Here is a 6,014-nt window from a genome sequence, read left to right on the forward strand (position 1 = left end):
AAAAAAAAAAAAAAGCCATGAATCTATGTGCAGTATTCCCCTAGCGCTGGAGTTCTCCCATTCTCCTTGATCGATCAACTTGGTCTTGGCTTGCTGGCTGTTTGTGCTGATCTTCTGGGGGAGGGGCCTGTTGCTGTGGTTTCCAAATGTCTTTGCCGGAGGCGGAATTGCCCCGCCCTTGTGGGTCCGGGCTAAGGAAGCTGCTCCGGTTTGCTCTCAGGAGCTTTTGTTCCCTGCAAGCTCTCGGTACAGCTTTGGAGGACCAGGGCAGAAATGGTGGCCTCCCAATCTCCGCCCGGAGGAGCCGAGAACTCGGGGCCCCGCTCCTCAGTGCGCCCCCAGAGAAAAGCAGTCACTCCCGTGTCCCCGGTCTCCGGCCGCACTCCGTGCTCACCCGGCCTGTGATCGAGCGTTGCTATCTGTGGCACCCGACCCCGCACAGAGTCTCCAAACCCAGCAGATCCCTGCAGTGCGTTCCCGCACCGCTCCTCCCCGGGAAGGAAGGGGAGTCTCCCCGGATCTGCTGCTTGTTGGGTCCCTGCTGGAGGAGCCGTGCCCCGACTGGGCCGCGGATCACAGTTTATGGCAACCCCGATCTGAGAGCCCGCGCCTCAGCTCCGTCTCTGCGGCCGGCTTCCCCGCTCTGATACCTGGGAGCTCTGGCGCACTCAGGCACCCCTGGTCTCTCTGTGACCCCAAGGGTCCTGAGACCACACTGTCCCGGGAGGATTCCACCCCCCTCTTAGCCACTGGAGCGACGTCCCTCCGCCGAGCCAACTTCTAACAGGTCCGATTTTGTGCTCTGCGGCTCTAGCACTTGCCAGAAGCGGCCGGCGGAGGCCCCTCCCCCGCCATCTATCCTCCCGAATATCACCTCGGATTCACTTCTCCGCACGCCCTACCTTCCAGTAAGTGGTCGCTTCTCTGTTCAGAGAGTTGTTGCTACTCTCCTGTTCGATCTCCTGTTGAGTTCGTAGGTGTTCAGAATGGTTTGATCCCTATTCAGCTGAATTCCTGAGACCAGACGAAATCTGGGTCTCCTACTCCTCCGCCATCTTGCTCCGCCCCCCCCTCACATCCTGCTTTTAAGAAAAAGAAAAATCAAAGTTTTTCCTTGTATTTGCTGTTTTCTGAGTGTTCTTAAATTAATGCCAAGTGGCACACTTTGAGTAGCATATTCTGCCAACCTTTACTACATACCAATGTTATAGTTGTTTTTTAATGTATTATTTTACCATCATAAAAATCCTGAGCATGAGGTAATTATCATACCCATTTTACAGATGAAGAAGTGAAAGCACGGAGTATATGGGTCATTAACGGAAAGTTGGATAGCTGATAAATGTCACCATCAGGATTCAACATAAACTCTGACTTACAATATGCTGCCTCTAATGTATTTTGCCTCCTCAAAGTTATTTGGAAAGCACTAGCTCTGGTGGTGCTGCCATCATCTGGAAAAGTATCTCTTCTAAATGGGAGTAAAAGAGGTGAAGTAAGATTGGTAGGAATTGATTCATAAGACTATGTGTTATATAAGACTTTTACATAGACTCTTGGAGAGAAATATGTTGGGCAGAGACAGAGTTGGGTTGGGAGTAGTAGAAGATACAGGAGATTTCCTACAATACTCTCCCTGCTTATCATTTCCACAGCAGCTTAGAAATCTGTGATGACTGAAGAACATTTTTGCAGTGAAAAAATAAACTTTTGGTCTAGAATTTTGCTTGGGGATAGAATTTAGAGAAGTTTTTAATATTCATACTGTTATAAATGAGGGACTTAAAAACTTTGATTTTATAATTTGCTAGAATCATCTGGACTAGGAATTAGACAATAGTGTGAAGATTTACAAAGCTACATTATACAAACATTTCCCCTACAAATCCAAGCAGAAAATATTAGTTATTTATAAAATAGAAATAAAATTAGAGGTATATGAAAGCCAATTATCTAGGTTCCTTTTGTTGATCTTACTTTTGGCTCCTGAGTTGGAAATTATACAATTAAATGTTCTTTGAGAGCCATTCCATAGCTTGAAAATGTGCTTATTCTGGATTCCCCATAACTTGCCTATGTATTAAGTTAAATGTCTTTAAAACATTTTTTTAAGAAAAAAAAATCAGGGTTGTAGCTAAACTTTGATTCTAACTGGCACAATTGTGTCTATCAAGTCTCAAATCAGGGAAGGGGCTGACCTTCAATCTGATGCTTAGGAAAGCTCACCCAACCAATTTTGGTGACTTTATTGATTTCTAGCTCTGGGTTTGAGAACAGTTTTAAAGTATATCTCTCCTTTCTTTGGATAAAGTTGGTTTTAAAGATTTTTCTCACTTCAATAGGCATGATCAGATAGGTGTCTATAGCCTTGGTTCTCTGAAAGATTTTCTGGTTGGCTTTTTCTGTGAATTAACTGTTGAGAATGTCCCTATGGTGTATATGTACTGCCTTCTACTCTCCACTTCCTCCTGCCCCTTTAGTCATTCTCTTTCCTTGGCTTATCTCTTGCAATAGTCTCTGAGTTAGTGAGAATGTACATTTCCCACCAAATGTTAAGTGTCCAGCAATCCATCTAATCTTGTGTACAAAATAAATTATGGCTCTGCAGCCCCTAGTCTGTGCAAAGGAATGGGCTTTTGGGCTCTTTTCAGAGTCAATCTGGGCAGGATTTATGATTCAGCTATTTTGACTCAAATCAGGCTGAAAATTCCTGGCACTTATACAGTTTTAACTCGATTAAAATTTGTCCTAAATATGTCAGGCTGTTCTTTTGGCACAATATATTACCAAAGCAGGAAAGGACATAAAAGTACCCGGGATTTTTCTTGAGCTCATTGAGTGGTGGGGTGTGTGGTATATATCTGTGTTTCCACGTGTATATGTTCCTTTCCCAATTAGTCTATACAAATCTGATTGATTTGCTCTTAAAGTGCCATGAAATTGTTCTTTATGATAACTGTTTATCTTGAATTATTTAATTCAAGAGATGTAAACTGAGGCATAAAGTGATTTACTTATATGAAAGATAATTATGTGACTAAGGATCCTGTATAATTGCATTATTCAGTTCACATCAATAGTGAATCTAAAATGTGGAACCATTTTATTTCACTTAAATGGGGAAAAAAAACTAGCATAGTTTTTTTAAAAATGAGAGTTGAAGACAGGGGCTTTGTTGCTATGATTATGTTTGTGATTTTAATTGCTGAGACATTCATTTTTGAAAAGGATCTGCTGTCAAAGCAGTGAAGCGTCAATGTTCATATCGCTTTTTGTACAGTGGCAATTATATTGACAGTCCATTTTGAGAATAACCGTAATGGTTCCATTTAGTGTGTGTTCTGTGAAGGACCATCAGGGTCAATATAGTGACTATGAAAACGTCTGATATAACAGATACTTCTATAATGTCATTTCCAATGATGTTACGGGAGGGAAAATGGAAACCTGAACCCTGAAATAATGGAGAAGAAAAGGAGCCTTTTATTATGCTACTACTACTATCACATCTGAGATGTACTCCTTCGGGAAGCCAGGTAGCAGAAACTTCTATCTGAACTTTTTTTTCCTATCTGAACCTATTTTAAGGCTGTTTTTCTTTAGAAAATTAAAAATAAGAAAAAAGAAACATTGATTTTGAAAAATACACACAAAATCCCTAGGAAATGTTGAGTTATAAAGGGAGATTAGTGATCTACCTCTCTTATTGTTTCATAAATGAAGTCCTGCTTGGATACTAGAGAAAGGATAAAATGACTTTCTGATCCATTTTGATCATTAAATGATATATAGAGAAATTCTTTGAATACCCAGAACAATTAACATCAGCCTTGAAACAAAAACTAAAACCAAACATATAAAAACCTAATCAATCCTAATTACTTTACAATTCCAAAATTATTTTGCTACATTTTGCTGTTATCAGTGCTCTTGAGTTAATTTATGTGCTACTATAAATTTCTTCCTAACACTGTGTTCATGACTTCTTGGTAGCTTGAAATTGGCTATAGTAGGAATATTTGCAAATGGTCATGGTGGTGGTATCTACACCACAGATACCAGATATTGGTAACTGCTAGAAGTCAAGGCTTGATTTATTATTTTGTTGGTGGTCTAGACATTATGGAAATATTAATAATTCAGGTTAGACTTAAAAGTCTGTAGTGTTGGTTAAAAATGGGCCAAAGACCTTAGTGGACAACTCATCAAAGAAGATATACAGATGGCAAATAAGCATATGAAAAGATGTTCCACATGATACGACATCAGGGAAATGCAAATTAAAACAATGAGATGCTAGCTACTAACCACCTATTAAAATGGCCAGAATCCATATAATGGACAGCATCAAATGTTCTCAAAGCTGTGGAGCAAAAGGAACTCTCATACATTGCTGGTGAGAATGCAAAGTAACACTGCCATTTCGGAAGACAGGTCGGTGGTTTCTTATAAAACTAAACATAGTCTTACTATATCCAGCAATCATGCTTCTTGATATTTAGTCAAAAGAGTTGAAAACTTATGTCCACACAAAACCTTATACATGGATATGTTATAGCAGCTTTATTCATAATTGCCAATCCTCGAAGCAAACAAGATGTCCTTTAGTAGGTAAGTGAATAAACTGTGGCACAACCAGACAATGGAGTATTATTTAATTGTAAAAAGAAATGAGTGAGCTATCAAACCATGAAAAGGCATGGAGAAAACTTAAATGCATATTACTAAGTGAAAGAAGTCAATCTGAAAAGGCTATATACTCTACAATTACACCTATATAACATTCTGGAAAAGGTAAAACTACAGAGACAGTAAAAATATCAGTGGTTGCCAGGGATTGGAGAGGAAAAAAATAAATAGGCAGAACACAAAGGACTTTGAGGCAGTGAAAATGTTCTGTATGATATTATTATGATAGATACATGCCATTATACAGTTGTCCAGATTTATAGAATGTACAATACCAAGGGTGAACTCTCATGTAAACGATGGATTTTGGGTGATTATGATGTGTCTGTGTAGTTTCATCAAGATTGTGACAAATGTACTTCTCTAGTGAGGAATGTTGACAGTGGGGGAGTCTAGGCATGTATAGGGGCAAGGAGTATATGAGACATTTCTGTAGCATCCTCTAAATGTTTCTGTGAACCTAAAACTGCTCTAAAAATAGTTAATTAAAATGTGTAGTGTCTATAGCTATTACATTGCTACAAATTATAACAATTTAGAAATTGTTATAAATTTGGGGACTACTCTTCCAGTATCTGAAACTATGATATAGTTCAGCGAAGAAATCAACACAATCATCCAAAAACAAGTGAAGTTACAACATACAACTTCATTGTTTAACCTGTATCCTACAATAAACATAACAAGAATATCAACTGACCTTCATGTAGGAACTACACTTGTTCATCAGTTGTAACAATCGGCTGGTTATAGATACAAAAGTTGGGCCAAAATCAATGAAAGCATTCTGTAAGAATCAATTAGATATATAAGTTTATAACAAAGAATATTATAGGTTTCATTTTTTGCAAATAAAGTGCTATATGTTCTTTGTACCCACAAATTTATAATAAACATATATGAGTGTGTGTGTGTACATGCATGCCCATATTTTTTCAGAGAATCTGTTGTTAAACATTACCAGCCCACCACTACATACCAAAAATGCTATAATTTCAAATAATTTAGTCTAAGAACTTCTCTCTCCCACCTGTCTATTTTGAGGCCTAAAAATCTTCCATTAAAAATAATCTCATTCACTTAAAATGTTGAGCCCCTCTCAAAAGGCAACTATTTCAGTAAAGGGTACTGAAGGAAGCTCAATCATGTATACCTTAAATTGGAATTCACTAACCAGACAAGGATTCATTTTAGTGCCATATCAAGGTTTTTTTATTGAGATTTTATTATTTTTGAATCATAGAAAGATAAAGCTCAGAGGAAGAAACTAAGGTTCAGAAAGATTGATGATCAAAATATCATCAGAGTTCATTTATTGAATCTTC

Source organism: Callorhinus ursinus, unplaced genomic scaffold, assembly GCF_003265705.2.
Source record: "Callorhinus ursinus isolate GAN/ISIS: 27379988/994484 unplaced genomic scaffold, GSC_fseal_2.0 scaffold1, whole genome shotgun sequence".
Classification (NCBI taxonomy): Eukaryota; Metazoa; Chordata; class Mammalia; order Carnivora; family Otariidae; genus Callorhinus; species Callorhinus ursinus.